The following is an 18,165-nucleotide window of genomic DNA, read 5'->3' as shown; positions in this document are numbered from 1 at the left end:
TTTGTTATGCATGTCTATATGTTTATCAAGTGAATTGATGAAAGGAACATATGAAGCTTGAGATTGGAAGTGAAGATTAGCTTAAGTCACTTCTATGGTGTTGTATTGCCATTGAGGGCTGTTGTAAGCTAAATATAACTTGGCTTTAAACTTGAAGCTACTGTATGGGGTAAGCATATTGTGTTCTTGCATGTTCTTAAGGTTATCTGGATGTTGAATTAGTTAAATTGATGGATTAGACATGAACTAGTGAATAAAGTTGCTAATTGAGGATAGTTTGAATTGTGGATTGTTTTCTTTGTTATAAACATATGGTATAAGGCTGGAATTATTGATGAATGACTTCATTATCATGTTAATTATAATGTTAAGTTAAAGTAAGGAGTCTATAAGGGGTGATATGGGGTATTCGGATTCCAATCGGAGCTTGCTGCTGGTCGTGAAGTAGTTATAACTTGCTGTTGTTAGATGGTGTCTTGTTATTAATACTTATATGTCGCTGGATTGCTCTGGTTGTTGTTTTTGGTATATGGTATTGGAGGAGGCCCTTGTTACAGGGGATATGCTGCCGAATTTACGTAAACGAGCTACTAGCTTAAGTTACGGACTTAGCCTTTACTCAGCACTGATTTTGAATCTCCTTATGCTATAGTAGATTGAGTTGATTTGTTTGAAGAGTTTCTTGGAATGTAATAAGGACTCAACGGAGTTAAGGTATATCAAGGCTATCCCTTCTTTCCTTTTGGCATGATCTATATGATACAAACGAAACGAGCAAACGGCAACTTTCACGAATGACTCTATTCTTAGAAGTACTAGGGTTGCCTATCTTCTTGATCCCCCATATGTCCTATTATTATATCGTCAGTTCATGGGTCTCAGAAAATACGTAAGTTGATAAATTTTATTTTGTGATACTAACCGAAGGCATATTAATCTAATGACATCCCGAGAGATCTTATTGACTTAATTCTTATGAATTGTATTCATTTATACATCTACATTGACCCATTACCAGATGGCGTTATATACGCGTATATTATATGTATATGGGGTATGGGGAAAGGTTACGGCGTTATATATGCACCACCACCTGATCAGTTGGTATACGTTGATGATTTCTCCCACAGAGGCTGAGATTATATGATGGGACGTCCTCAGAGGCTTGATGATGTTATGCACGCATATACCTATGCATGATATGACATTTATATGCATATGCATGACATTATAAATGTTTTATGATTCATAGAGCTATTCAGACTTACAGGTTGAGTCATTTATTCCATGTTTCTTTCATGTCTTTTATATACTAATTTTCATGCCTTACTGTTGGTTCCCCAAGTACATGCAATTATACGTGGCCGTCAAGTAATAAAGTGACTCGAAAGTCAGATGTCGAACCCACACAGACTTAGATTAACCGTTAACTAAGAAAACTAAAATCAATTTACTGTCCAAGATGATCAAAAGTTTAACTTTTCTATTACAAGTACTATTGCGAAATTTAAACACGTAACCAAGGGAGATATAAATTTCAGGGTTGTGGTCGGTTTATCAGTCCTATTGAGTATGTAATTACACTAGTTAATTCAAATTATCTATGATTGCTAGTTGACCGGATCGTTTATATAAATAGCATGTTCCCACAATACTATTCGTCTATCCATAATATATCAATCCTATATTCCTATGGTCTTGAATCTATCATGAACAAATATAATACGGTATTTAACTAAGCAAGACTGTTAGGTATATTCCTATCCTAACCGCGAAATCTTTTCCCGAGCCACGGGTTCAGAAACAACCTCTCTCCAATTCTACTCTAATCTAAGTACGGCTTTCCCAAGCATAGCATAGATAGTAAATAGAACTCAACTGTTGGCCAAACAATTAAGCAATTATGCATAGAATTAGAGAAACAACCAAAGATGATAACTCGAATTATCGGTAATATAATTAATAAACTTCAATATTCATGACAACCACAACCCTAGAACATGAAGTTTAGCTCCACATAGACATGGTAGCAAAATAACAAATCATCAAGAAAAAGTAAAGATTACTAAGTTTGATGGAATCTGATGAATTCCAGCCTCCACGGCGGCTCTGTGCTCTCCCTTCGTCTAAAGTCTATCAAAATTGGTCTCTCATCCCCCTAAATATGATGTTTAATGACTATTTATATGTGTAGGAAAAAAATCTAGATGAAATAACCAAGTCTAAAACCAAAAAGGAGACAAAATAAGCTCGAAACTGGACCCGCGCATCGCCACTTACTCGCCTGCTGCCTTTCCGCTTCACTTTAATTGATTCGTTAACCATCTGAAACTCACCCAAGGCCCCCGGGACCTAATCCAAACATACCAACAAGTTCAAAAATACAATACGAACTCGCTCGAAGCCTCAAATCATATCAAACAATACCAAGACCACAAATCGCACATCAATTCAAGCCTAATGAACAAACGAACTTCCAACTTCTAAAATTAATGTCGAATCATATCAAACCAATTCCGAATAACCTCAAATTTTGTACACAAGTCATAAATGACACAATGGACCTGCTCCAACTCCTGGAACTGAAATCTAAATCCGATATTAATAAAGTTAACTCTCGGTCAGATCCCTCAACCTTCCAAACCTTCAATATTCCAACTTTCGCCAAAAAGCCTCAAACCAACCTACAGACCTCTAAACCCATATTCGGACATACGCCTAAGTCCAAAATCACCATACGAAGCTATCTGAATCATCAAAACTCTGTTCTCCAGTCGTCTACACAAAAGTCAAACTCTGGTCCCTCTGAATCTTTCCCGAAATCAAACCAACTACCTCGCCAAGTCACATAACCACAATTGAGCATGGAAGAAGCAATAAATAGGAGAACGGGGCTACAATAATTCAATAATATCAAACAATGCTATAAAAATAAATTCCAATTCTTAAAAAGTCAACAAAAGTAAACCCCGGACCCACACGGTCAAAACCTAATTCAAGGGGTAGATCATGACTATCCATAACCTCACGAGTTCAAATATGTGATTAGATTTTAAAATAAAGTCCAAATCAACTCCCAAATCCCCATTTTTTATTTTATAGAATTGTAGGATAAATTCCCAAAAATTTCCTCAAAATTTCATGTTCTAGGTGTTAATAATCCATGAAGACTCTTGGAATAATAATAGAAATATGTATAAATCACTTACCCCAAAGTATTATATAAAACTCCTCTTCAAAAATCACCCATCTCCAAGTCTAGGACTCAAAATATGAGAAAATGGATCTAAGTCCCTAAATTTCTTTCTTAATAACCAGCTGCGGATGTCGCATTTGTGACAAGGGATTCGCAAATGCGAGATATGGCTCAGAGAAGCAAATAGGTTCCCCCAACATCAGGAGAGCCGCAAATGCAACTAAGTGTCGCGAATGCGATACTCTATTCGCGAATGCGGATGTCGCATTTACGACACCAGCTTCGCAAATGCGAAACTAGCCTTATCTACCAACCTTCGCAAAAGTGACCCGTATTCCACAATTGTGGTCTTCGCAAATGCGAGCAGACTTTTGCAAATGTGTGGTCTGCAACAGCAGAAAATCTTAACTTCCCAAATTCAATCTGAAACTCACCTGAGCCCCTCGGACCCCACACCAAATATCCAAACAAGTATATAAACCTCATATGAAGTCGCTCGTAAGCTCAAAATATTAAAATAACATTCATAACCAAGAATCAAACACAAAAACATATCATTAAACTTTCAAGTTCAAGAACTTCAAATATTCACAACCAAGTATCTGATCCATACCAAACCAACTAGGATTGAAATTAAATTTTGCACACAAGTTACAAATGTCAAATTGGACCTATTCCAAGTCTCGAAATAATAATCCGAATCCGATTGCCTCAAAGTTAACTTATGGTCAAGCCTATGAACTTTCTAAACCTTCAAATTGCCAGCTTTCAGCAAAAAAGAGCCAAATCATCTTAGAAACATCCAAATCCAAATCCGGAGATTCACCTAAGTCCAAAATACCATACAAACCTATTGGAACCATCAAACCATGAATCAGAGGCCGTTTACATAAAAGTCAAACCTTGGTCAACTTTGCAACTCAAGCTTTCGACAATGGAACTAAGTGTTCCAATTCACTCCAAAATATTTGCAGAACCAAACCAACCATCCCCGCAAGTCATAAAATAACAACTAAGCATACAAGAATCATCAAATTAAAAAACGGGTCTCAAATATACCAATGGCTAGTCGAGTCGTTATAATTACCCAATACTATATTTTAAAATTATGCATATTATCAAATTTATAACAAAATTCATGTCTTAGTTAGTAGACTATTACATCATTTATTAAAAATTTATCTTTAATTGAAGAAATTCAAGTTTATTAATTAAAAAATTTCGTTTAAAATAATATCCTTCACTGTTATTATTAAGTTTTAAAAAAAATTAATTATATTTCCATTCAAAATAATTTTTTTAAATATTTCAATCAAATTAAAAAACATTATCTATAGATTCAAAAAATTATCCTGTAATTCAATTTTTTTTTTACATAGCCTAAAAGATATTGTCTTAAAATTACTAAGTTGCTTTTTATTAGCTTGCCACTTGGCTTAACCTCAATACAAACTACTCTCCTATTTTTATATAATAATAAAATCATATAGAAATATATAGATATAAATATAGTTATAGATAATAGATATTGTCTTAAAATTGCCAAGTGACTTTTTATTAGCTTACTACTTGGCGTAACCTCAATGAGAACTACTATCCTACTTTACATATATAGATATAGATATAGATATAGATATAGATGGATTTGAATTTTGTACAAGATCTTAGTTTACTTACTGTTTTGTATTTTAATTATATTAATTTATTTCTATTTTTCCTTTTCTGAGAGAAACATTTGAAAATCGCCTTTCAAATTACAAAGTTTTTCCATGTTTCGTGCGATCGTAGCGAGTATTGTTCATATTTTGGAAACTTCTTTTAACTTTAGGATTTAAAATGCATTTTCTCTAAACTTAAAGTTGGTTTTCTCATTTTCATGTCACCAGTGTCCAGTAGTATGAATTATGATACACAAACTCCTCCTTTGCTATCAAATTTTGAATATGCTTATATTAAGAAGAGTAGAAAGACCATGTGCTTCACAAAATAAATTAAAGTTCATGCTTACAACTCATCAATACTAATAAATGCTTAAAGCCTTAAAATAAGGTAGGCATTCACATAACAAAATAAGTATGGTCACTGATTGCCTGCTACTATGGAAGTGAAGTTTTATGTTCTCTGCTATCATGTATGTAATTATCGTTTGAATCTTAACTACATGTAAAGTTTACCAAACTTATCACTATGCTCTCTTTCTCATATAAAAGAGAGAGAGAGAGATCATTCTCGCCACACCCTTGTCGTACTCTTGGTTTGGATTTAATTTCCAATTTTATTTTTTTTTTGGTATCTCTAATTAATTCTTCAAGATTATTGATTACCAAAATTTGTATTGCCTCTATCCAATTTATGGATCGTACTTTTCTTTTCGGTATGTCCAAAAACGAATGTAATACTTCCTTATTATTTAGAAATAATTTAACTTTAAACCTCTTACTTTGTCCTTAATGAAATGATTTGCAACAACACAAATATTTATGGTTCGTTTTAGATTAGAAGTTTCAAAAGTTTTTATTTCTTTCTTAAACTTCATGCCAAGTTAAATACCACCACATATTTAACTTTAAATACTAGTTAATTTTTTACACACACACACACACACACACACACATATATATATATATATATATATATATATATATATATATATATATATATATTATAAAAGTGGAAAGCCCTTAATTAAAAAGTTAAATTACTTAAATGTCCTTTTAAATATCCTAAATGCTCTGCTTATAAATTGCAAAAAAAAAAAAAAAAATCCTCATTTGAAAAGGTGCCTTTTCTTTCCAAGAAAGGTGTCATTTAAGAAATGACTTTGGGTTTTTAAAAATAAAACAAAGGGAAAATTTGGAAAAAGGCTGAAAAGTTGAGTAAAAGGTATAAATGTGGTATATGGCCAAAGAGAAGACGTGCCATATCACCTTCTTAATTTCTAAATTTTAATTTTTTAAAGTTTTGTACAAATATGCGACTAAAAACAATGGTGAAGGCTAAGAGCCTGTTTGGCCAGGCTGCCAAAACTTAAGGATGAATAAGTTTTTGGAAAAAAAAAAAACTAAGTCAACAATCATGTGTGCAGTAACATTTTCAAGATAGATTTTTCTTTTCTGTTTTCGCTCCTTGATTTTTTGACTTCTTCTCTTAATAATATAGAGATAAAAAAGTAAATAATGGAGGAGTTCATCGCGCATTGAATATGTTTCTTCAACCAGTAAGTTTCTTCCATATACAACGATGCAAGTTCTACTCTTCTTTTTTTTTTTTTTTTTTTACATGTTAGTAACTTTGTATTGCTATTATTGAGCACTTCCTGCTTTGTGATAAATAGATCTTCATTATCTGGTATGTGTTGAAGTAAGACATTTTTCTTTTTGCTTTATATACAAATTGGTTTTGTTTAGTATCTACTACCATTATATTAAGTTTTTGGTTAAATTTCTTTCTTGGGTTTATTTTGGAGAGTTTAAAAAGAGAGATTACTTTGTATTTGTTCACATGAAGAAGAGAGAGATCAAAATTATTATTTAACTAGTATTAAATATGTTTAGAAATGAAAATTTACAAATTATACAAAGGTTGTTGCGGAAGCCGAATATATAGAGAGTTATTAAATCACAACTACTATATCTAAAGGTAGCTAATAAATAGTAAATGAGACAATAATAAAATGAACACCAGAAATTAACGAGGTTCGGCAAAATTTGATTTTTTGCCTAGTCCTCGGACACAATCAACTCAAATTTATTTCACTCCAAAAATACAAGTAAAATACTACAAGAGAAAAAGAAGATTCAAATGCCTTAGGAGATAAGAAAGCAAGTGAGAGATGTTTACAAATGAACAAAATCCTTGCTATTTATAGAAGAGAAATGGCCTTAATAATGTCATGCATGACATCATATTAAGTGTGAACATGCAATGTAAATGCATGAAAAATGCATCTACCAATTTCTTCCTAAAAGGAGGCTTCAAATGTTCACACTAGCTCACATTAATCTTGTCAAAATTCAACAAATCTCCACCTTGGCAAGATTCCACTTTTGTAATTTTCTCTTACTGATAAATTTTGATTGTGTCTTCAACTCCAATCTTCAAAGTTCAACAATGTTGATCAAGTTCAAACAATGTTGAAACTTGATCGCAGTCACTACTTTTGTTAGCATATCGGCAGGGTTGTCTGTAGTCCGAATTTTCTGCACCATGACTCCACCTTCTTCTATAATATCTCGTACAAAGTGATATCGAACATCAATGTGCTTTGTCCTTGCATGATAAACTTAGTTCTTTGCTAATTGGATAGCACTCTGACTATCACAAAATAGTGTGATGTTTTCTTGACCAATACCAAGATCTCTAAGCAACCCTTGAAGCCAAATTGCCTCCTTTACAGCCTTCGTAATTGCCATGTACTCTGCCTCAGTAGTAGACAAAGCAACCGTTGACTGCAAAGTAGACTTCCAACTAACTGGTGCATTTGCAATAGTGAAAACATAACCAGTAGTTGATCTACGCTTGTCCAAATCACCTGCATAATCCGAGTCACAATATCCAACCAGATACTGACTATCTTCCTGCTCAAAAATCAATCCAACATCTACAGTATTACAAATATACCGTAGAATCCATTTCATAGCTTGCCAATGCTCCTTTCCTGGATCATGCATATACATGCTTACAACTCCGATAGCATGTGAAATATCAGGTCTTGTGCAAACCATTGCATACATCAAGCTACCAATGGCATTCGCATATGGCACTCTTGACATATACTCTTGTTCAGCTTCATTCTTCGGCGACATAGCAACACTAAGCTTAAAGTGAGGAGCAAGAGGAGTGCTAACCAACTTCGTGTTCTCATTCATGCCAAATCGATCTATTGCTTTTTTCAAGTATTCTTTCTGAGATAGATAGAGTTTCTTTGAATGTCTATCTCTTTTTATCTCCATGCCAAGAATTTTCTTCGCCTCACCTAAATCCTTCATCTCAAACTCCTTTCTTAGTTGAATCTTCAACTTCTCAATTTCCTCTTGACTTTTGGAAGCTATCAACATATCATCAACGTATAGGAGAAGATATATGAAGGATCCATCTTCAAGCTTGCGCAAATACACACAATGATCGTATTTGCTTCTTTTGTACTTCTGCCGCAACATAAACTTCAAATCGTTTGTACCATTGTCTAGAAGATTATTTTAATCCGTACAACGATTTTTCAAGTTTGCACACCATATTTTCCTTTTCAGCAACTTTGAATCCTTCTGGCTGAGTCATATAGATTTCCTCTTCCAAGTCTCCATATAAAAATACAGTTTTTACATCTAACTGAACTAGTTCCAAATTCAACTGTGCTACCAAAGCCAACAAAACTCTAATGGAGGAGTGTTTCACGACTGGAAAAAATACCTCATTGTAATCAATTCCCTCCTTTTGAGCGTACCCTTTGGCCACCAATCTTTCTTTGTAGCGAACTTCTTCTTGGTTAGGAAATCCTTCTTTCTTTGCAAATACCCATTTGCACCCAATTGCTTTCTTGCCCTTCGGGAGATTGGCCAATTTTCATGTGCAATTCTGATGAAGGGACTGCATTTCTTCATTCATGGAAATCCTCCACTTATCTTCTTCTGAACTTTGGACTGCATCTTTATAAGTGGTAGGAACACCATCAGCTGCAATAGAGGCTGCACAAGCCATCGTCTCTATGAGACGAACAGGTTTCTTTATTGTTCTTTTTGGCTTGCTGGTTGCTATTGATTCAAGTTGTTGTTGGGGTTCCTGAGTTGGAATCTCCCCTTCCACTGACTCTTCTTCCAGGGGAAAATCTTCTATTGTTTTCTTGTTTTCTCCCTGTGTTGGGAAAATTAATTTTTCCTCAAACTCCACCTGCTTTGAAGCACCATCAGTTTGTTTGACATCTTCAAATGTCACCTTATCTATTATGGCAGATTCATCAAAGGTAACATCTCTGCTGAATATAACTTTTCTTGTCTCTGGACACCATAATCGGTATCCTTTGACTCTAGAAGTAATCCCCATAAATATAGCTTTCTTTGCCCTCGGATTCAATTTTGACTCTTTCACATGATAATATGCAATTGAGCCAAACACATGTAAAAAATTATAATCTTCAGCAGGTTTTCCATACCATTTTTCAAATGGTGTCTTGCCTCCAATAGCGGCAGATGGTAGACGATTAATGAGGTGGTATGCATATGTTATTGCCTCAGCCCAAAATTCTTTGTCCAAGCCAGCATTGGACAACATACACCGAACCTTCTCCAGCAAAGTCCGGTTCATGCGTTCTGCTACTCCATTCTATTGTGGTGTATTTCTGACGGTGAAATGTCTCAAAATGCCATCATCTTCACAAATCTTATTGTAAAGATCATTTTTGTATTCTCCACCATTATCTGTGCGAAGACACTTTATCTTTCTGCATGTTTGAGTCTCTATTATCGCCTTCCATTTGAGAAAAATTTTCAGTACCTCATCTTTGGTTTTCATAGTATACACCCACACTCTCCGGGAAAAGTCATCAATAAAGGTTACAAAATAGTGTTTCCCACCTAATGAAGGCACCCCAAACATCAGAGTGAACATAATCCAAAATACTTTTAGTATTATGGATTGCTGTTCCAAATTTAACCCTTGTTTGTTTCCCCTTGACACAATGCTCACAAAACTACAAATTGCAAGTCTTTACTCCTTTTAACAATCCTTAATCTGATAAAATCTTTAAGGATTTTCCTCCAGCATGTCCCAAGCGCATGTGCCATAGCTTGGTTGCTTCTGCCTCCTTGTCATCACTGGATGTCACTGTTGCTGTCCCAATAACTGTACTACCGTGATAGTGGTACATGTTATTATTTCGCCGGATTTCCTTCATTACCACTAGTGCACCAGAGCATATTCTCATTACCCCATTTTTTGCAACGACTTTGAGCCCCTTTGATTCTAGGGCTCCTATAGAAATGAGATTTTTCTTCAATTCCGGTACGTATCGAACATCTGTTAATGTTCTGATCAATCCATCATGGTTCCTTAATCGGATTGAACCAATACCATATGCGGTAAGAGGATTATTATTTGAGGTGTGAATAACTCCACATTCTCCTTCTTGAAAATCAACGAACCAGTCCTTGTTGGGACACATATGATAGCTACAAGCTGAATCCATCAGCCATATGTCAGATGGTTTGAATGGCTCAGTTGTAACTAGCGAGAAATCAGAGTCGTCACAATCAGCTACATTTGAATCCATGACAACCTTTCCATTGTTAGGTTTGGCCTTTTTTTTAACTTTGGACAGTCTTTCTTCCAATGCCCCTTTTCTCGGCAAAAGGCACATTCATCTTTGCTGGGTCTAGATCTTGACTTGGATCCTCCTTTCTTCGTTCTCATATGATTTTGAGAACGACCTCTCACGAGCAGTGCTTTTCCTTCTCCACTCTTTTATTTTTCTCTCTTTCTTTGTTCATAGCTGTACAAGGCAGAACAAACTTCTTTGAGAGACACTTCATCATTCCCAAGAAGTAGAGTAGTTTCGAGGTGCTCGTACTCATCGGGAAGTGAACTTAATAACATTAAGGCCATATCTCCATCACTAAAAGTCACGTCCATATTTTGCAAATCTGTCACCAACTTATTAAAGCTGGTGATATGATCATTCATTGTAGTACCAGGAACATATGTGAAGCGTAACAGAGCATACTAAGATAGAACCTTGGCTCTGATACCAATTGTTGCGGAAGCCGAATATATAGAGAGTTATTAAATCACAACTACTATATCTAAAGCTAGCTAATAAATAGTAAATGAGACAATAATAAAATGAACACCAGAAATTAACGAGGTTCGGTAAAATTTAATTTTTTGCCTAGTCCTCGGACACAATCAACTCAAATTTATTTCACTCCAAAAATACAAGTAAAATACTACAAGAGAGAAAGAAGATTCAAATGCCTTAGGAGATAAGAAGGCAAGTGAGAGATGTTTACAAATGAACAAAACCCTTGCTATTTATAGAAGAGAAATGGCCTTAATAATGTCATGCATGACATCATATTAAGTGTGAACATGCAATGTAAATGCATGAAAAATGCATCTACCAATTTCTTCCTAAGAGGAGGCTTCAAATATTCACACTAGTTCACATTAATCTTGTCAAAATTCAACAAAGGTAATGAAAAAGTTACAAACTTTAGAAAGATATACTCAACTCTCATGGTTTATATGGGTAAAGGCATGATAAAACATCTTGATTAATAATATGTAATATATCTTTATTAGGATTCTTATAACAGGAGACTTTTTGTAACTATTTTTTCTATTGATTTACAAATGAGATGCATTTTATTAAAAGATAAAGTCAAGTTATTACAAAGAGGAATTGAATGTATAGTTTCACGAAAATGTCTGTAGGTGGACTGAAATTTATAATATATGAGTGATCCTTAATTAAAGATACCACCAACAAAATTTAAAAAATAATTTAAAAGTGAATTGATTAGCAAACTATTATATTATATTTTAGTGAAGAAATTTAAATAATATTAAGGCACTTGCTATATAAGTGAAAAAAATACAAAAGGAATAGGCAGAGTATTTTGTAATATATTTCTCCTTAAAGATTTTTTAGAAAATATAAATAATTAAAATATTTTTTTGAACCAAACCAGACTTATATTTAAAAATCCATCAATTGGAAGATATTCAATAACAATCATAGATTCTTGCCTTCGTAAACATACAATATTCAGATGCTTGGTTATGTGATTAGACAGAAAAAGAAAGCTCTCCCCAAAATATGAAAGAGTAGACTAATCAAAATGTAGCAGTTAGATTTTATTTTGCGATTATGCTTTATTGTTCTTCTTTCAGTTAGATGACCATTTGTGTATTTAAGAATAAATAGCTTTTCAAGAAAATTCATACAAAAGCTTGAACAATTTTAAGTTGAATATATCGATTGAGATGATTGAGGATTTATCCGATAGAATTTCTTCCTTTATTGAGTTGGATAAATAAGAATCAACAATTATCATTTTCTTGTACTTACACACTTTTATTTTTAACTTTTATGTTGTAACTCAAACACAACTTTTAATAATATATTTATGTGATTTTTTAACATAATTATACTTATTGAGACGGGGCAATGCATATACCGAGAAACTAGTATATATACATATGTTTACCTGTAAAACGGTATCGTTAAATTTATAGTGTGGTTTATAGACAAGCAAATCGATTTGATCCCAAAATGATAAATAGATTAAATAAAAAGCAAGACTTAGCATTAAACTCGAGATAAAATAGTAGACAGCTTGATTCCGGGAGCAAGGCTTCTGAAGGCTATAATAAGAATAACCTTAGACAGAAAATAAAGTATTATTCAGCTAGGAATAGTGTGTAGCATAAGTTTGTCAGAATTTTCGTGTCTTACAATGGTTGTTAAAGTCACTATTTATAGTTATACCTAGGGAACAAGGTCCTAGGATCAAGCCCCTCTTAAATGACAATAATGTGGGCCATTGATGAATATGTAACGGCAGGTCATGAATGCCAAAATTCTCTGTAATAGATGTGTATTTAATACTGAGGAATATTCTTCATTGAATGTCATCTGGTGACAAATATTTGTTTGCTCTCGTTGATAATGTTCCCTTCGGGGCCTACCCGATGCCAACCGAAGTTGTTGTCCTCGGTCTTAGTTTTCACTCGCTTCGTCTTCTGTCTATCCCCCGGTTTTACGTGTCACTCTGTCATTCGAGTATTTAATGTGAACCGATTTTACCCTATATAGATAGTCCTCCTGCTTTCCAGTGGAACATCTTTGTGTCACCGGAAAGTTGGTGAAGATTTCTTTCTTGGCGGAAAATTTTCCAAATCCTTCTGAAAAGTTTCTGACGCTTGATAAGACGTAGGTCTCTTCGCATTTAATATCCCGAACACGTGTTACTCCACGATTCAGCAATATTTTCGCCGGTTTTCGAGGTAATCATAGCCACAATTTTTGCCGCCTATTCCTTTACTTATACGCCTCATTCTTTTTCTTTTACATTTACCAGTTTTACAAACTCTCTCAACTTCTTTGCTTTCAACTCTTTTCTGCTTTCATCTTTCTTTAATCCTCTTCAAAAGAACTCTTATCATCTTCTGCTGATTATGGCTTCTTTTACTAACTCTTCCAAGAACTCCGGTCTTCTCTTCGGTGGGGGCCCGAAGAAGAGCAAAGACAAAGAAATCGATGTTGATGTTGACCCTCCCATGGTGAGCACCATCATCCCTAAACAACTCAACACAGCTAAGGACTTCGAAGAAAAGTTCCCATCTTCAAACTCTCGCACTTGGGTTATTGGCAAATACCCTTCTTCTATTCGCCCTTCCAGCATTCCTGATGTGAATGAGGACTGTGATTGCCATGACCTGGACATCATTGCTCCCGATCTGGTGGAGCGAGTAACTTTCACTAAGAAGGGCTTAACGTACGTTTACACGTACCCATTAACTTTGAGTACGTTTTCTTTGAGTAGGGGACTTGATCCTATGATTTTGGAGTTGTGTCACTGATACCAGGTTTGTTTGGCACAGGTGGGCCCTTCGGTGTGGCGTACGGTGGCCTATGTGCAGCGATTGTGCCAGCAAACGAAGGAGGACCTCACCTTGGCTCATATGATGAACCTCTACTCTCCCAAGGTTTTCCGTGGGGGAGTAATAAATTTCAGCAAATATGTCCACCATGCTTTGCTCACCAGAATGGATGACGATAATGACCGTTGATGGACGGAGCGGTTCGTCGTCATTTCCACCAGGGACATCATCCCGGCTACAACTTCATCTTTCCCCGAATACTGGATTCGTACACGTAAGTTCAAAGTCTATCTTTTTTCTAGAAAAAAAGGCTTTTTATGTCGTTGTTGATCCTTCTCCTTTCATTATTTCAGCAACTCGGTGGACACCACCGAAGGTTGAAGGCCTAGACTGGTGGGTTTAGAAGATTTCGTACATCACCGCGCCTGAGACCCGCAGGTGGAAAGAGTTGGCCCCCAAATACGGATGGAGGGCCAAGAATCATGGTAAGCTGACTCGTAAAACCGATTTTGCCTTCATTTCAACTTTGTACATAAGAAAACTAGTTAACCTCACCTTTTTGTTGGATTTAGGTCTCTCGCAGGGCTTTGTTGCCATCCTTGAGGAGGACGTTTGGGTTGATTCCTTAGAGGTTGTAAGGTTGTTGAAGGAGGCTCTCACCCGAACAGGCACCATCGAATTTGCTTCCGGCACAAGCTCTTCCTCTTGGAGTCTCCGGCCAGAGAACAATCAACCAAAAAGGCGGTGTTTTTTCTTAGCCGAGGGCAAGAATAAAAAGGTAAAAAAAGCCGCTTCCGAGCCAGCCATAGCCATTGTGGTTATTGACGATGATGGGGAAGCCAGTGATGAAGGGGCTTCCCTACAAAGGAGACAACGACCTTCATAAGCTCAACAGAATGCTCAATCTGAAGAGCTTATAGCCCTAATCGAGGATGATGCCCAATCGCTCTGGGGAGAATTTGACTTGGTGGAGAATGCCAATTCTTCCTTTTCGGTTCCAGCTGTTGCTCCCGGTACTATGAGTCCGAGTACCGGGCCTCTTCCGCCTTCGGTTGGTGAGCAACCAACAAACAGCACTGCCTCTGCCACAGCTACTTCTTTACCCACAACACCATCAGCCTCATCTTCTTTCATGCCGGCCATACCTGTATCACCAACAATTGCTACATCACCTCCACTGGCCGCAGACACGCGAGAGGAGGATGTCCCTCCTCCCTAGTCCCCAGACCATGGGAATTTGGGGCACAACTATTCGCCCCCTTCTGCAGATCCCCAGAGGAGGAGGAGTGTCTCCCTCTCGGTATCTACTGAGTGCCATCTACTGTCCCGGCCGGTGGAACTCGCCAATTATCTGAAGCCGCTGGCTTGAGAAAAGGATAAGAGGAAAATACACTCCCTTTCAGGAGAGTGTTTGTTAAATAATGCCATGCACAATGCAGCAACGGTAATGTACTTGTTCTCTTTACTTCTTGTTTCTTCTTGACTTGCTATGATAGGGTTTATAATTTGGGTTTTTGCTTCACAAACCAACTTCCTTGCTTCCGAGGGCCTTCAGAAATTGATCCTCGATAAAAAAGGGCTTAAGTCCGAGCGGAATCAACTGTTGGCCGAGAGGGATCAACTCGTCACGCGCCTCCCTATATTAGAAGCGAAGGCTGCTGAATCGAGTGATCTCTAGGACCGACTGTAGCTTAGCGAGCAGGAGGTAGTGACCCTTAGTCAAGAAGTTTCTCAATTAAATGTTAAATTCCAAGAAGCTAATGCTAAGTGGTCTGAAGTCCAAGATGCCATGCTTGTTGCTGCCGAGCGCGAGACTGCCTCCATTGAGCGAGTGAATAATTTGGAGGCAGCCTTGAATTCAAAGACTGTAGAGGCTGATGTTGCCGAAGTGAAGCGTGCCTAGATGGAGGATAGGTAGAAGATCATGGAACATAATAAAGTTCATATAACCACTATCCGTGAGCTTAGCATTAACGACATGAGATCCGAGCGAGACGGCCTTTAGACCGAGGTTAATTGGCTTAAATTAGAACTCCAGCACCGAGCGGATTCCCTCATCATTCAAAAAACATATTCTATGTATAGCATAAGGAGAAAACCCTTGGAAGAGGCCAAAGCGGGCGTCATTGATATTGACGATGAAATCGCCAAGGCCCGAGAGCACGGAGATGAAGGCCAAGATCCTGAGTCGGCGTTATATCCGCCTACATCTCCGGGGGGTGTTGATGTTTCTCTTCCCCCTAGTTTTGGGGACGACGTAGTTTAGCTTTTTGCCTTTTTTTTCTTTGTTGCTTTTTGTATTTCTGTACTTGTGCTGCTTGGCACGTTTAGTAAATAAAAGTGCTTTTTTGTTTAAGCATTGCGCAAAATTTACTCCTTTTGCATCATATTAGGCAAGGCTTTGGGTGCATTTTTCCCCAATAGCATTTGGGTTCCGGGCATACACTCTTCCAGAACCAACCCTTTACTATAAGGGTTTCATAAGAGAGGGCCCTCTTATGTTTACGGTACTCTTGAAGAGGACGTCTCCTGTTCATTCCAGCACTGGCATTTGAAGTACTTGATTAACTTTCAAATGATAAAATCAATTCACCGTTTGGACAAGAAACAAGATAAAAATAAAAGGATTCATTTTGCTGAAAGAAAAGATATTGCCATTACATGTGGCTAATTTGTATAACTTATTTCTACGGGGCTGGTTGAATAGTCCCCGGTCCCGATGAGACATTTTTGTTCTCGGATTTTGTAGTCCTAATTTCTGTGGAAATCAGGTTGCCGTATTATAATATTATCCCCTCCCCCCTACATACACACACAGTGTTCGAATGCGAGGAATGCGAATTATAACACTGGAAGTCTTTGATACACCCCAAGGAACACCAATGGCATCTAGGCCATTCACAAGATCTCAAGACAAGGAACTAAGGGATTTGCACCTCTTCACCAAGCATTGGGATATCTTGGAAGCATTGAAAGACAATGGTGGAAGGCCCTTGAAGGCATACAATGTGTTGAGGGTGGAGATCTTGGAGGAGCATGGAGACCACATATGCTACGTGGATGGTGATAGGCGTACATGTGAGCACCCTTGATGACTTGGATGCAAGCATATGGACCTAGGCCATGCTTGCCAATGATTGGAGACTTGGGTTATAAGATTTACCTTGTGGGTATAGTAGTTAGACCCATTAGGTGTACTTATATCTTTCTTACCTTATTTGGACCTAGTATAAAAAAACATATGATGAGGTCATTTCTAGTTTAGCTTATCTTTGAATATTGAAGAATTATGAGGATCATGTGTTTCCAACTTGTTGATTCTAACTCTTGCAAGGGTGTATTCACAAGGGGAATTCCATTCCTATTGAGGGTAATCCTATATTTTAGGTCTACTAAGTATTGTAATTTATTGGGTAATTGATTATATCAATTATTTGACAATTACTACTTTGTTGGGTCTATTCTCAATTTCTATCTTGTCTTTAATTTCTTCAATTCTGTACTTATATTCGTATCATTCTTGTTTCTCTCTCTCACTCACTTGAGAAGGAGTTAATGGAAGAAGAGTATGTTTCTTTTCCTTGTACAAGAAGGAGTATTTATTTGTTCTACCATCATGAATAGCTCCCCGATCATATTGCCAAGGTCTTCCCAAAAGCATGTGACATGCTTGTATCAGAGCTGCATCACATAAGACCTCATCTTCATATTTCCCAATGCTAAATTTGACTAAGACCTGTTTGATCACCTTGAGTTCACCACACTCATTCAACCATTGCAACTTGTATGGTCGAGCATGCTTCATAGTTCTTAGACCCAACTTCTCAACCATGATACTACTAGCAACATTGGTACAACTCCCACTATCCACAATTGATTGACCCAATATATTCCCCAACTCTACCTCTAGCATGGAACAAGTTTTCTCTTTAGTCAAGCTCATCATTTTTTACGGTTGCACCTATCGTTCTTCTTACAACACAATTTGACATGTTCGGTCTTTCTTCGATCCCATTAAATACTTCTTGATCCTCTTCACTAGAAGGTTCCTCATGAGAATCCTCATCATTTCCACTATTGGCCGAATGGATTCCACTCTCACTAATGATAATTTCCCTCCGGTTGGGACATTCTTCCATAACATGACCATAGTAGTGACATTTATAACATTTTATATTACTAGTAGAAGCAGAAGAGTAAGGCTTAGCTTTTTTACCTCCTTCCTTAGACTCTACTTTCGGTTTGCTCTTGTTATAATATATCTTGGAATCCTTTTTGTACTCCCTTGGTTTGTCATCCTTGGAAGACGGATTCCAAGAGTCTTTTACTCTTCCCCATGAAGTGTTGTACCTCTTGGACTTGTAGACCTTGTC

This window comes from Nicotiana tomentosiformis, chromosome 8 (assembly GCF_000390325.3).
Source record: "Nicotiana tomentosiformis chromosome 8, ASM39032v3, whole genome shotgun sequence".
NCBI classification, from domain to species: domain Eukaryota; kingdom Viridiplantae; phylum Streptophyta; class Magnoliopsida; order Solanales; family Solanaceae; genus Nicotiana; species Nicotiana tomentosiformis.
This window is presented reverse-complemented; position numbering follows the sequence as displayed.